A 16,813-nucleotide genomic window follows, 5' to 3' on the forward strand; every position below is an offset into this window, starting at 1 on the left:
TTCTGTCTCCTCTCTCTCTCTCTATGTCTCTCCTTCTTTTCTGTGTAACTCTGCCTTTCAAATAAATAAATAAATATTTTTAAAAATAAGTGGCAACTTAAGAAAATGGAAAGGCGAGTCACGAACTAGCATAAATTCTTGACAAAGCACATAACTGAAATAGAGTTTATATGCAAAACATACAAAGAACTTTTAGAACTCAACATTAAAAAACACATAAACTAATTAAAAATGGATCACTGGAAATGGACCTGCCCTGGAATCGAAGGATGCCCAGGTCAGAGCCACAGATCTTATTGGCTCCAAGCTGAAAAGCCCTTCACTCAGCCCAACTTCCAAAGTGACCACTGCAGTTGAGGGGACAGCCAAGTAGGGTCAGCAACATTGCAGGCAGAACTGTAAATTTCTTGTTAGAGATGCCCCCTGCCTTTACCTGGCCAGCTCTCCTCCCAGGCCAGCCAAGTAATGAAAGTCAACAGAGTGCCTTCCCCTAGGAGGTTCACACCTCCCTTAGGATATACCCCATGGGAAGAGATAGATAGGTCTGGGCCTCTTAACTTACAAGGCCTAAAGCCCAACAGATTATTATCAAGCCCCTTCTATCAGGTTCTATTTGCCTCTCAATCAGAAAAATTACTTGTAGCTTAGACAGCACCTTTCTTAGCTCCTCTAATAATGACTCTGTCCTTTGTTCTAGACCCTGTCTAGTCCACTTGGGCCTCATTTCTTTGTAATCATAACCTCTACTCTACCACCAATGGCTCTACTCCCAACCTGTGTGTACTGATGGTCCTCTTCCCCACTTAATGCTGTATAATTGTTCAGACCTGGTTAAGGCCACTCTTAGGATCATTGGTTACTATCCTCAACCTGTCTTTTATGACCTTGTCTAAATATGATCAGAGTCGGCAAACTTGGAAGGCTTCCATAGCCTTGGCAACTCATGACGACAGCCTAGGGTGGTTACTGGCGCCATAAACTAGAGTGTCAATTTGTTGGGTCAACAACAGGAGTCACTGTGCGCTTGCTCCTGATGTGGGATCTCTGTCCTTAATGTACTGTACATTTTGATTTAATGCTATAACTAGTACTCAAACAGTATGTTTCACTTTGTGTTTCTATGTGGGTGCAAACTGTTGAAGTATTTATACTAAATTGATCTTCTGTATATAAATAGAATTGAAAATGAATCTTGATGTGAATGGAAAGGGAGAGGGAGTGGGAGAGGGGAGGGTTGCGGGTGGGAGGGAAATTATGGGAAGGGGAAGCCATTGTAATCCATAAGCTGTATACTGGAAATTTATATTCATTAAATAAAAGTTAAAAAAAAATAAAAATAAAAATGGGAAAAATTAGTACAGACACCAGAGAATATATAAAGGTGAAAATAAACAGATGAGGGGGCTGGCGCCGTGGCACAGAGGGTTAACATGCTGGCCTGAAGCGCCGGTATCCCATATGGGCGATGGTTTGAGACCCGGCTGCTCCACTTCCCATCCAGCTTTCTGCTATGGCCTGGAAAAGCAATAGAAGATGGCCCAAGTCCTTGGGCCCCTGCACCAGCGTGGGAGACCTGGAGGAAGCTCCTGGCTCCTGGATTTGGATCGGCACAGTTCTGGCTGTTGCGACCAATTAGGGAGTGAACCAGCGGATGGAAGATTCTCTCTCTCTCTCTCTCTCTCTCTCTCTCTGCCTCTCCTCTCTCTGTTTAACTCTGACTTGCAAATGAATAAATAAATCTTTTAAAAAAATAAAATAAACAGATGAAAAGATCATCTATATCACAACATATTAGGAAATTGAAAATATCCATTAAAGCACAAATGAATCTACTACAAACCTAGCAGAATAAATCCAAAACACTGACAACTCCAAAAGCTGACGAGGATGTGGAGCAACAGGGACTCATTCATTGTCGGTAAAAACAAACAAAGGTAAGTTATTTTGGAAGTTTCTTACAAAGCTAAACAAAATCTTACCATAAAATCCAGCCATTTGTTCTTAGTTACCAAATTGTGTTCAAGGCTTATGTCCACACAAAAGCCTACACACCAATGTTTACAGCATCTTTGTAATTCCCAGAATTAGAAGCATCCAAGATATTCTTCAATGGGTTAATGGAAAAATATATTCTGGTATAACCAACAAATGGAATATTATTGAGTGTTAAAAAGAAATGAGCGGCCGGCGCCGTGGCTTAACGGGCTAATCCTCTGCCTTGCGGTGCCGGCACACCGGGTTCTAGTCCCAGTTGGGGCGCCGGATTCTGTCCCGGTTGCTCCTCTTCCAGTCTAACTCTCTGCTGTGGCCCGGGAAGGCAGTGGAGGATAGCCCAAGTCCTTGGGCCCTGCACCCCATGGGAGACCAGGAGAAGCGCCTGGCTCCTGGCTTCGGATCAGCGCGATGCGCCGGCCGCAGCGGCCATTGGAGGGTGAACCAATGGCAAAAAGGAAGACCTTTCTCTCTGTCTCTCTCGCTCACTATCCACTCTGCCTGTCAAAAAAAAAAAAAAAGAAATGAGCTATCAAGACATGAAAAGGTCATGGAGAGATATTAAATGCATGCTATGCAGTAAAAAGACCCAATCTGAAAAAGCAGCAGAGTCTGCAGGACTGTATGCATACTGTCTGGAAAATATAAAACTATAAAGACAATAAAAAGAGCAATGGTTTCCAGAGTTTCATGATTGGATGTGGAGAGAGATGAAATAGGGATATTCAGAGATGTGGAACTATTCCGTTTGATAAAATAATGGGATATATTATACATTTGTTGAAACCCCTAGAACTAACCAATACAGAGCATGAACTCTAGTGAACTCTAATAAAAGCTATGAACTTTACTTAATAATAACTTTTCAGCATTGGTTTATTGGTTGTTAACAAAGGTACCACACTAATACAAGGGGTTAATAATAGAAGAAATTGTGAGTGAAGGGAGTATATGGGAATCTTCTGTATACTGTTTGACCCATTTTTGATTTGAATTTGCTCATTTATTTATGTTCATTTATTTCATTTATATTCATTTTCAAATTTCATTTATTTATATTTCATTATTTGAAAGGCAGAGAGATAGAGATCTCTTGTCTGCTGGTTCACTCCCCAAAAGACCACAACATCCAGGACTGGGTTAGGTTAAATCCAAGAAATGTGAACACAAACAAGGTATCCCATGTGAGAGGCTGGAATTGAAAGCAGAGCCAGACCTTAAACCCAGGTATTCTGATATGGGTTGTGGATATCCCAAGCATATCTTTTTTCTTTAATTTTATTTATTTATTTGAAAAGCAGAGTTACAGAGAGGCAGAGGCAGAGACAGAGAGAGGTCTTCCATCCGCTGATTCACTCCCCAAATGGCCGCAACAGCCAGACCCAACCATGTCTTAATTACTACACCAAATGCTCAATGCTGCTTGATTTTCCTTTTGTTTTTTAAGATTTATTTATTTATTTATTTATTTTAAAAATTAACTCAGCTTCATCAATTCTTGAATGTTGTTCTTTTTTTTATTATTTATTTGACAGGTAGAGTTATAGACAGACAGAGAGAGAGAGAGAGAGAGAGAGAGAGAAAGGTCTTCCTTCCATTGGTTCACTCCCCAGTGGCCGCCATGGCCGGCTCTGCGTGGATCCGAAGCAAGGAGCCAGGTGCTTCCTCCTGGTCTCCCATGAGGGTGCAGGGGCCCAAGCACTTGGGCCATCCTCCAGTGCCCTCTTGGGCAATAGCAGAGAGCTGGCCTGGAAGAGGAGCAACCGGGACTAGAACCCAACTCCCATATGGGATGCCTGTGCTGCAGGCAGAGGATTAACCAAGTGAGCTGCGGCGCAGGGCCCCAAGATATATTTATTTGAAAGTCAGAGTTACAGAGACAGACAGAGAGACAGAAAGAGGTCTTCCATCTTCCTATTCACTCCACAGATGGCCACTACAGCCAGAGCTGGGCCAGGTAGAAGCCAGGAGTCAGGAGCTTCATCCAGGTCTCCCACATAGGTGGCAGGGGCCTAAATTCTTTTGTGCCGTCTTCTGCTGCTTTTTCCCAGGCCTTGAGCAGGGAGTTGATCATATGTGGAGCAAATAGGATATGAATTGGCATCAATATGGGATGCTGGTTTTGCAGGCAATGGCTCTACCTGCTACGCCACATTGCTGACCCCTTGACTTTCCTTTTTAAAAAAGTTGTTTGTTTATTTGTTTATTATTTGAAAGGCAGAAAAACAGGTAGATTTTCCATCTGCTGGTTTGCTCTCCAAATGCCTACAACTGTCAGGGCTGGACAAGCCAAAGCCAGAAGCCAGAATCTCTAACTGTATGTCCCACATGGGTGGCAGTGACCCAAGTACTTAAGCCATAATCTGATGTCCCTCATAGTGTGCATGAGCAGGAACCTGGATTGGGAGCAGAGAGGAGGCTAGCATCCAGGCACTCTGATAAGGGATGTGGGTGTCTCAAGCAGGACCTTCATCTGCTGTGCAACAACACCCACCTTGCTTGACTTCTCTAAGGCCCCAAAACTGTTGTAAAAAGCATAACCTATTGAATTTTTTAAAACTTGCAATATTTAGGGGAACTGATAATATCATTGGAAAAAACTAGTGTCAAACTTGTACCACATCACAATAGCACTATAAAAATATTTACAAACTAACAAAAAGGCGTTTAAAAATACAATTTAAAGTATGTAGTACAATATATTTTAAACTTTAAAAGTTTGTTTTAGATAGCAAATAATGATGGGAAAATATAAGGAAAGGTTGAGTTCTGTCCAAAGGGTAAATAAACAAGCATCAGGGAGAATAGTACAGTATGCATTTTCAAGACAGAGCATGTGGTCAAATTCAGACAAGATTGGAAAGGAGTAAATGCTTGTTATGTATAGTATTCCTTTCCTCCACAGCTTACTCCATTCAGCTTTGTTAGCGGACTTAGAAATCTCAGTTGCTTTTAGTTGGTAGTCATAACATTAACGTATTGGGGGAAATCATAAATAAGACAATTGAGTTCCATATTCTGTTGACATCTCTTTTGCCAATTAGGTATTCACTGATTCACATTACCAAGGCACACATTGTAGCAGGAAAAAAAAATTGCTGTTTTTGTTTCTCTGTTTCTTTATCCATGTAAAATAACTTAGGCCAATTCCTATACATAGTACTGTGGTTATGGTTCACACATTCATGGAACTGTACCCAAGGTACCCTGTTCTACTCATTAGATCCAACAATAAATATAGCAGAGGGCTTAAAGCACACTTTAAATGAAACAATTTAAGGCTTATGGGCAGCAAAATTAAGACCAATTAAATGAAACTTCACTTAAATATATCACTGTGAACTGAAACCTTTAGTTCATTTTTCTTTGCAGAAAAGTTTACCAGCAAAACATAAAATCTAGTTTTCAATGGGACTCATCAAATAGACCAGCATTAGATCATTATCTACGCTGAAGTGTCATCATGTTCAATTCACTTAAATCCACTCACTTAGATAATTTCTTCACTGTTGACAAAATCCCACACAGTCATTTTCTAATCAAATCTAATCATCCTATTACTATACTGTCTAATCCTGTTTCAGCACATTTGGCATTAGCTGATACTCTTAAGATATCAGATGGTAAAATGACCTAGAGGAAGAATTCCAAGAAAGAAGAAAGGGTAAACTGACAGAATGGCTGTAAGCCACTCAATACATAGTCGCAAAACTTCTAACGAGATCATGTAAATGAATAAATAAATCTTAAAATGAAGGGGGAGGGCAGCATTGTAGTGCAGCAAGTTAATTCACTCCTTGTGATGCCAGCATCCCATATCTAAATGCCAGTTCAAGTACCAGTCACTCTGTTTCAGATCCAGCTTCCTGCTAACGCACCTACAAAAGCAACTAAAAATGGCCCAATACTTGGGCACTTGCCACCCATATGGAGACCAAGATTGGGTTCTTGGCTGCTGGCTTTAGCCCAACCCAGACCTGACTGCTGTGGCCATTTGGAGAGTGAATCAGTAGGTTGGAAGATCTCTCTCTCTGTCTCTCTCTGACTCATTCACTCACAAAAACAAATCTCTGAATGAGATCACAAACCATTAATTTGTAGCAGAAATTTTAAGTAGGTTCCTTGAGTTTATAGAAATGAACTTCTATAACTATCTGGTTTGAGTAAAAAGTTGTATTTGTAGAAAGTAAGCATGTATTTCTTAATGAACTTTAAAAATTCTCCTCCCTACAAAAATTTTAAATCATTTATGTGCAAAAAGTATAGGTAGCTACAAATGACACTCAAAATAGGTAGGAGTGCATTTTTTAAAAACAAATGGTAAATTTTTGAATATAATTAATTATGTAATATCATTGAAAACCAAATGCATTGGGCAAATCAAAAAATAGTTATAGAAAAAGTAATTAACTTTAAAATATTTTTTGCATTTGAACAATGCAATATAAATATTTAAGTTATTAACAATATTCAAATGAGTTATGGCTATATTAAAAGATCTTAGATGAGGGACAATAATCAAACTTCAGCCAGACAAGGTGTACATTTCCTTTAAAAGTTAAAGGTAATGATGCACCTCCCTGCTAATGTACCTGGGAAAGCAGTGAAAGATAGTCTAAGTATTTGTCACTCACTTGGGAAGCCCAGATGGAGTTCCTGGCTCTTAAGCTTTGGTATGGCCATCTCTGATTATCATGGCCATTTGGAGAGTGAGCTAATGAATGGAAGATCTCTTTCTGTCACCCTCCCTCTTTCTGTCACTGTACCTTTCAAATAAATACAAATTAAAAATAAATCTTAAAAAAAAGTTAAAGTAATATATAGGCCTAACAAGTTCAAGAGGTGATGCTACTAAACAAAACTTAAAGTCACAAAGTCAACTAGAGTCAAGATAGAAAAATTCAGGTAAGCAAAGTTTTCCTCTGGAAAGAATTCTGTTATGACTTGTTGAAGGAAATTCTTGCTTTCAGTGTCTTTGTGACATTCTCTTTCTAGAGTGTTCTTGTTAGAGTGGGACTGTAATGTTCTCTAAATTCTTAACCATGTCTGTCTCCTAACATGATAGATAATTAATACACTTAATCTCTGACATAATGAGAGCTTCTAGTCATATAAGGGACACTATTGAGGGTATAGAATGAGAAGCATGGAAATAAAATGTTTTGGTTAAGTTGACCTATATTACATAAATAAAAAATGTCTTCTGCTAATTTAACATTTTAATATTTAATCATTATAATTTAGATACTTATATTCATGGCCAATTAGATGACATATTTTTCTGTATTTTAGCATCCTGTTAAAAATAAACTTATAAAACAATCACACTATGGGGCCAGCACTGTGGCACAGCAGGTTAAAGCCCTGCCCTGCAGCACCAGCATCTCATATGGGCGCTGGTTCGAATCCCGGCTTCTCCACTTCCAATCCAGCTCTCTGCTATGGCCTGGGGAAAGAGAAGAAGATGGCCCAAGTCCTTGGGCCCTGCATTCACGTGGAAGACCTGGAAGAAGCTCCTTGCTACTGGTTTCGGATTGGCTCAGCTCCAGCAGTTGCGGTCATTTGGGGAATGAACCAGTAGATGGAAGACTATCTCTGGCTCTACCTCTCTCTGTAACTCTGTCTTTCAAATAAATGAAATAAATCTTTTAAAAAACACACTCACTCACTCCATAGTCAATATTTTTTGGCCAAAAAGTAGAGAATTTGGATTATTTATCCCACTTCTGATTTTATGAGGACAGTTTATAACAACACAGATCAGCATAGATGATTTTTAAAATGTACTGCTACCCTCAAAAACAAAAGTGTAGCAACTAAAGCAATAAAAAGGGACGGATATTAAAGCCTTAAAGCCTTAAATAGAGTTATTAAATTTCGGCTGTTCATTTGACTCTGACGTTCTTGGTAACTAAAAGAACTGGCAATATGATTGTTTACATGATATTCTTTGTATATAACAATAGAACACATCACTTACCTTTGGTTGGCTTAAGTGAGGATACACTGAGGGTTCCATTTATAAAATTGGTATTAAAAATGTTTTTGAGGGGATGTTTAAGGGATTTGCATCCCTTAGACATTCTTGTGTAAGGAATAGCATGTGATGTGCTGATCAAAACTTTAGTAACAACCCTGTCAGAGACTTAGTGTAGGTTATGTATAGTAGGAATTATTTCATGTAGAATATTTTTACATAGGCTGGGAACATGATTTCAAAGCACAGTAATGCAACTCTGCCTGGGGCGTTTAAACAATGCCACCCCATGTATTTACCTTCTAATCATTTGGATTGCTCTGAAAATAAATCATAGACTATCTAGAAGTATGAATTAACTATGTGAATGATATATTTTGTATCTTTCAATAATTTATTTTATAGAAGTTGAGCAAGGACACCAAGTGCAAGTATTCTGTTTTACATTTTTGCAATCCTTCACTTCTTTGGTAATGCAGAATAATATATAAATACCATATTAATCTCTGTGCTTCTACAGAACTTTTAGAACTTGCCATGTTGTTTTGTAATGTTATCTCCTCAAGGGCAAAGGCGAAATCTCATTTATCTTTGTATCCCAGCATCTAACAAAGAAACTGGAACATAATGGATTTTTTAATCCATTATGCTTTCCTAAATGAGCTACTTCGCAGACTTTTGAGAGCATCATCACCTTTCCCTTAGCTTAAAAAAAGGTCAAGGTCATGAACCAAGTAATATAACAGAACCTAATTCATGACAAAGCTTTCTCTTGGCATAAATTCAAAAGCATTAACCAGAAGCAAAGTATCAAATAATGTGGGTATGGATTTTTTTTTAATCAAAAAACCATCCACAGCAAACTTCAAAATCTATACATGTGTGTGTGATGTCAATGACATGCCAGATCAATGTTCTCACACATAATCTGTGAAATAGTAGCCCATCCTACTTTCTGAACTGGGTAAGGATTGGATCTGTAACATCTAGATTTTAAAAATGAGCTTTATGAACATTTATCATGGAGCCATATTTAAAGTCATAAAATGACAAGTCAAGGACTCTAAACACAACAATAAATTCTCAGAGCCAGATTCATACATCAATAGCAGCATCATGTAACTTAGTTCTATTCCCTTGAGTTAGGTTTGCAAAGAGAATAAATGACTGAGGGTCATAGTAGGAAAATACAGAGTGGAATTCATTGCAGCGTGGGTCAAGATGATGGCAAAATAAGATCAAGTGTATCAAATTCGTAAGCAAATTGTTAATATCAAATGCTTACATGATCAACTTCTGGACTAATTTGAATCATTGTATTTGCAAAAGTCTAGAAAATTCATAGAATAATAGTTGCAAGAAAATTATCACCTTCCTTACACACTATGAGTGTGCTGCCAGGACACAATTATCTCTAGCACTTTGCTATTTAAAGTATGGTCTTGAAACTGGCAATCTGTGTCAGCACCAGGGCTGCTGTTAGAAATGTAGAATCTAAGACCCAACCTCACAGCTACTAAAATCTGAATCTGTATTTTAGCAAGATCCCCAGGGTACTTGCATGTGATTAAATTTCAAGAAATATTGTTCTATCACAGAGTACTAATACAATGGGGAGGGCCAGCATTGTAGTGCAGATGGTTAAGCTGCCATTTACAATTTTGGCATTTCATATCGGAGTGTTGGCTTAAGGCCCAGCTGCTCTGCTTCTGACCCTGCTTCCTGCTAATGTGACTGGGAAGGCAGCAGAAGATGGCCCAAGTACTTGGACCCCTGCCATGCATGTGAAAGACAAGGGTTGGAGTTCCTGGCTCCTGGCTTCAACTTGGCTCAGATCTGTTGCAGCCACTGGGGAATGAACCAGTGGGTGGAAGAAAGATCCCAATCTCTCTCTCTCTTTCTCTCTCTCTCTCTCTCTCTCTCTGTGTGTATGTGTCTCTCTCCTCCCTCTCTCTCTCTCACTCTTTCAAATAAATAAACAAGTCTTTTTTATTTTTATTTTTTTATTTTTTAACTTTTATTTAATGAATATAAATTTCTAATGTACAGCTTATGGATTACAATGGCTTCTCCCTCCCATAACTTCCCTCCCACCCGCAACCCTCCCCTCTCCTGCTCCCTCTCCCCTTCCATTCACATCAATATTCATTTTCAATTCTATTTATATACAGAAGATCAATTTAGTATATATTAAGTAAAGATTTCAACAGTTTGCACCCACATAGAAACACAAAGTGAAACATACTGTTTGAGTACTAGTTATAGCATTAAATCAAAATGTGCAGCACATTAAGGACAGAGATCCCACATGAGGAGCAAGTGCACAGTGACTCCTGTTGTTGACCAAACAAATTGACACTCTAGTTTATGGCGCCAGTAACCACCCTAGGCTGTCGTCATGAGTTGCCAAGGCTATGGAAGCCTTCCAAGTTCCCTGACTCTGATCATATTTAGACAAGGTCATAAAAGACAGGGTGAGGATATTAACCAATGATCCTAAGAGTGGCCTTAACCAGGTCTGAACAATTATACAGCATTAAGTGGGGAAGAGGACCATCAGTAAACACAGGTTGGGAGTAGAGCCATTGGAGGTAGAGTAGAGGTTATGATTATGAAGGAATGAGGCCCAAGTGCGCTAGACAGGGTCTAGAACAAAGGACAGAGTCATTATTAAAGGAGCTAAGAAAGGTGCTGTCTAAGCTACAATTAAGTTTTCTGATTGAGAGGCAAATAGAACCTGACAGAAGGGGATTGATAATAATCTGTTGGGCTTTAGGCCTTGTAAGTTAAGAGGCCCAGACCTATCTATCTCTTCACATGGGGTACATCCTAAGGGAGGTGTGAACCTCCTAGGGGAAGGCACACTGTTGACTTTCATTACTTAGCTGGCCTGGGAGGAGAGCTGGCTGGTAAAGGCAGGTGGCATCTCTAACAAGAAATTTACAGTTCTGCCTTCAATGTTGCTGACCCTACTTGGCCGTCACCTCAGCTGCAGTGGTCACTTTGGAAGTTGGGCTGAGTGAAGGGCTTTTCAGCTTAGAGCCAATAAGATCTGTGGCTCTGACCTGGGCATCCTTCGACTCCAGGGCAGGTCCATAATGTATTAACAGTACCAACTGAGAGAAAGTATGGTTAACTGAGGTTACTAAAAACAAAAAGCAATTCAAATCAATTGGCAATCTACAAAAAGAGTTAAAGATTTTAAAAGCTATTATTAAAATTGCTATATTGGTCTATTATGTTATGTTATATGTGTGTACATATTGTATGTCCACATGGGAAAATTTATTAAGAATTTTATTTTAATTGGCTTATAGATAAGATTGTCCATAAATTTAAGCTGCTAAAATTAATCAAAGATACATTTTAATTCACGTGACCTGAATCTCTGCATCATATGTTTTATACTTCTTGGTAGAAAGAAACTAAAAACATTTTATATGGTTGTGCTTAAGTTTACTGGTTAAACAAACTACACCATGTTAGATATTTAAGAGGTGTTTTCAAATACGTGATTCTTATAATTTATAGAAGGCATTGGACCTTCTGGTAAATGTTTTCTTAAGTTGTTATCTAATGGTTGAAACTGTTTGCTAAGTATTCATGTGATATTGCTATTGTCAGCAAGCGATCTAGGACTTGCTCCCTCATTTCTCTATTCTAAGCCGAACTTGTTCTTTCATTTCTCTATTCTCCTCAAGGTAGGAAACTAATTCTATTATGAAGGAATCTGTAGGACGCACAATTTAATCTTTAGACCTTATAAAAGAGATGGCTAACATTTTTCTGTAATAGCATAACCAAAATAAGAACTTAAATAATAATCTCATAGCTAGATTTACTTCGCCATCAGCGAAGAAAACATTAAGTAGAAAAAATCTCCCTTTCAGACCAAAGGGAAAGAAAGTTTTTAAGTGAGAATATAATTTTCCTCATGGGCATTGTCTACCTTAGAAAAACTACTACAGAACATGCCTGTGACTATAGACTTGTAGTTCAGGCCACCGAAGATTAGAGATGGGACTTGGGCACTCCCTTGACTTGCATCCTCTGGTCTGCTTTAACAAAAACCAGGAGGAAAAGAAAACTAGGCATCAGTAGCAATGGGTGGCAGGCCTATTAATGGCTAATCTGTACAGTGATCTGCCCTCAAGGAGACCCAACAGGCCAGTCCACTGCAGTGGCTTTCAATGTGGTAAGCCTGGGCTTCAGCAGAAGTCAATTTGTGAAGAGCCCTGGCAGCTATGCCAAGAGTTGGATCACTGGAAATGGACCTGCCCTGGAGTCTAAACAAATCTTTTAAAAATAAAAATAAATAATGTGGTCCTTAGAAAGCTTAATAAAGAATAAATAAAACCATAGTTATAGAAATGTCATAGAAGATTTATCTACCACTTTCTTCCATAGTGAGCAGTTAGCTCACTTATATTTCAGGATGTTTTAATCATTTTAAGTAAAAAAGAACAATTTTAAGTGTGACTTTATATGAATTCCCAGCTATACATTGCCCTTGCAAGGCTGTTAAATTTCCTAAATTAGTAAACACTCTAACCATAAAGTTTGTTTTCACTTCAGTATTAAGCCTGATTACACTTACATTATTTTCATCTTTTTTTACTTGAACAGTGTCCCAATTCTGTATCTATATTTTCCCCTAAGAAATTCATAAAATGAAGTTTTTAGGCAATCTACAAGTACTTGGAACTTGCAGATTCTGGATACAGTATTGAAGCATAGAGCACATTGCCTTGAAGGAATGCTTCCATAACTAAATGATAAAACAAGATCATCTTATAATATTAATATACTATAATTTTCTGGTTGATGTATTTGATGAGAAAGAAAAAAAGAACTTCACGATTGGTGGATTTATCCTTCAATCAGCATGGTGTGCTAGATAACCCTCAATACTCATCCATTTTCTTAGATATGTCTTCCTCCATTTACTTGCCCATAAGAAACTGTATCTGGCACACAGCAGGTGCACAAAATTATTGGTTCCTGAATATCTTTAATGCACATATTTGTTTTAAACTGAATTGGTTTAATATTATGTTTTATTTCCATCTTTGTATCTCTACTAAGTTCCAATGTCTTGATTATTTCCACATAACTGGCTTTTGGAACCATTTCTTTCATAGTAAGGAGCTCACTCAATAGCTTCTTTATGAATAAATAAAGTATCTCATCTAATTCTTAATACAAAAAAAAAAAAAGAAATTGGAATCTTAAAACTGCGTTTGGAGAAAGGACCAGACATCTAAAATAAGGATGAGGAGCGAGTTGTTGGTTGTTTTGCTTTGCTTTGTTTTGTTTTGCTTTGCTTTCAGAGCTTTTACTTGAAATCTACATATTTAACATGTCTAGCAAACGTGCCTCCCAGCTGCCTAGGGGCTCTATTCCAGCGTTCCTCAGCACTGTTTTGATGCCTTTTAGCTGGCATTTGGGAGCCAGGTCTCACCAGAGGACACTTCAGCACTACGGACAGCGCCTGGGCGTGGACTCCCAGGCACTGGGAGGGGATTCGACTGCGTTTGGGGAGAAGAGACAGTAGGGAAGGGGAAGGGAAAGAGCTCCAAATGACGCATTCAGTTTCCAGTACACCTTTCATTTACTTATCCAAAGAGAATTCTAACATAAGCATTTGGCGCCCACTGTTCAGCTGAGACTGCTGTCACAGAGCCAAGCAAAATGCCCGCGGAACAGCTGGGGATGCAGCAGAAACAGGAAATCAAGGGTTTTTTTTTTGGACAATCAGCTAATTAAACCCTCACTGCCTGAGGAAGCAGAGAGTGATAGTCTCCGGAGTGTGAGAGCTCATCTCTACTTGCTTGCTTTTTAGCAGAACTGAAGATGAGATGGAGCCTGTTGCTGCTGTACCCGCAGATTCGCTTCCCCCTCTCACTTCCCAGTCTCACCTACACAGACGGTCAGACCCACTCACATACACACCGATCGCGCGTGAATGTGTACACACTGCACACCCAACAGATCCGTGCAGGTTTTCCTGCAAACACACACGCTGGCACGCACACACGCGCGCCCCAGCGGGCGCCCACGTCCTCTGCTTCTCACCTACAGACACAGACAGTGACACGTAGGCCAGGAGAGCGCTGGCCGCCGTCCTGTGACTCCACGCAGGTGCCCAGAACACGCCTCTCACGTTGTCCCTGAGCCGATCCGCGAACACAAACCTGCCAACACTTAGGTCTACTCGCTGGATTTCGTCTCCATGGCAACAAGCATGGAAGGTGAGACATCGCTGCCTGCGAAACTTTCCCCCCCTTTCCTCTGCATTAACTGAGAGGGCTCCAGTGCGGGTCCAGATGAGAAGCATGTCCTCATTATTTTGCCTTTCTGAAGCCAGGGAGTGATATGTGGGAGGCGAAGGGAGCCTGCAGGTCTGCTGAGTTCAGATTCTAAAGGGGAAATAGCCCTAATGCTTCTGCAGCTGCTGATGCTGGTGTAAAAACAAAAACAAAAAAAGGATGTGTTGTGTGTGTGTGTGCAGATTGCTGATGCTTCTCCCATAATGTTTTGTTGGAAGTTTCCATGATTCTCCAATTTAATATGTAGGAAGAGAACTAGAAACAGTCAATGCAGAATAATAATGATGGTCTAGGTCGCAGAAGAATAATGATGGTCTAGGTTTCTCTACTGAGACATTTGAGAATTTTCAGACCAGTTTGCCAGTGCTTTGGAGAGAATGAGTGTCATCCCAAGATTTCCTCTTATGAGGGAAATTTTCTTAAGGTTGAAATCTGAAGGGTTTTAGGGTGGATTCTGGAAGATCCCAAGGTTTTGGATCTCTGGGAAACCCTGAAATTTATGCAATTCACTATGATGAAGACATCTGGGTTTGTAATTCAAGATTTTCCTTTGATTCCAGCATTTATCATTGCTAATGTTTCACTAACTCTGTGCAGGTGCAGTTTCAGTAATCTGCTTTTCCCTATTTACTTTTCATAGCATTTAGTAGCCTTTGTGTTTGGTGTGGGTTGTGTATGGGTATGTATGGGAGGATTCATTTCTTAAGCTTGGGTTTTCTTACACATCTCATTTCATGAAATTATGAATGTCGTATCATTAGCATTAGAGATTATTAAATCTAATGACCAATAGTCAACACTTTTCACCCAGAATGTCATATTCCAACATACTAGTAACAATTCAGATCTGTTGCTTGAAATATCATTACTAGATAAAAATAACAGGAAAAAAACCTGTTGATTGAAATGAAATACAAGAGGTTCTTTTTTAAAATGAGAACATACTTTTTTAACATTGCTCTGTTATTGTGCATTGTTGTATGCAATCTAAATAATTCTATATTTCTGAAAAATGAATTTTTATATCTCCTAACCAGGAAATGTATTGCACAGAGGGAATAAACTCCACATACAACATTCAAGGATATGAAAGGTTACATATCACTTACAAAAATGTTATTATCTTTGCTTGATTACTTACAATGATATTATTTGTACGACTGATCACAGAAATACTGGTTCATTGGTTGCTAACTATAAAGCAATTCCATGAGATTTGGGCCTTTTGGTGTCTGCAGGTACACCTTTGGCCTAATCCTATGACTCATCAGGAGTTAAAACTCTCAGTGCCTGATAATTGCCATGAAAGAAATGATACACTTTCCCTGACCATTTCCAAAGTACTTAAACATTTGCATCAGTGACTACAGCTCAAGGAAATATTTGATCACTTCTAGTAGTATCATAAATATATACTTAAATTTTTAATAATAATATAGAGAGAGCTGATACTTAAACTGTACAGTGATAGTAATTTTACCTATTTTTTGGTGCAGTATACTTGAAATTACTTTTATAATCATCCAATTTTACATTCTATCCTTTTTGTTTGGAAATTCATTTTCTTCTCAACTTTTTTTCTCATAAGTGTTTATTGATGTTTTGTAACTTCATGATCTAAAATTTCTCATATTCCTTTCATTTTCTATTTCCCAGTAAACAGTATATTTTCCTCCTGAAGTAAGCATTACAATATCTGTTGTGCTGAATCTAATGACTGTTTATTTTCTCATCTCCTTCAACAATTAGAGAAAGTGAAATGGTATCTTTCAACCTTAGTTGTTGAGTACTTTGGACATCTTATTATGAAAAAATCAGTACTGGAACTGAAGAATTTTATTTGTTCTAAACAACATTTTGTTACTATTTTTTATATCATATTATGCCCTATATCAATAGAAAGGCACAACTCTTCACATGCATAGCAAGTAAGATGGAAAGTTTAAACAATCCTTTGAAGGCTTCAAGACTGATTCAAGACTGAGATACTGGTGTTTTAAGTGTTAAACATATGACTTAAATGACCAGGACCATCTACTTGCTGAACGTATTGTTAGACCCTTGCTTAACTTTTTCCCTTTTTCGCTTTGGTTGACACAGCCTGTGGCAATGTGGACTTTTTTTCAACCTTTGAATGTTGCCCTTTCAGTTGTTCTCCTTGACCTATATTTTTATTTCATCTATAGTAGAAAGTAGAATTTTAGATGAAAATGAATTTCTAAGTTTTTAAGATAATAAAAAAGAATATTTCTTCTTCCAAGCCCAGATTTTTTTAGTTAGAAATAGGTGAATTTACATGATTTTTCTTCTGAAACATGTATATATAACTATGCCCTTACTATTCAAAATTATTAATCTAATTACCCAGCCTCCTGCATCTTTAACTTCAGCCAAGTAAGAAATTTTTTATGTCAAATTTGTTTTTAATCACCTGGCTCTATTTTCTCATTACTTACCCCTCCTAAATCTCCTCCCAGAGAGTGCTATCCTGGACACAACTGGAATTGTTGTATCT

Source organism: Lepus europaeus, chromosome 11 (assembly GCF_033115175.1).
Source record: "Lepus europaeus isolate LE1 chromosome 11, mLepTim1.pri, whole genome shotgun sequence".
Lineage (NCBI taxonomy): Eukaryota > Metazoa > Chordata > Mammalia > Lagomorpha > Leporidae > Lepus > Lepus europaeus.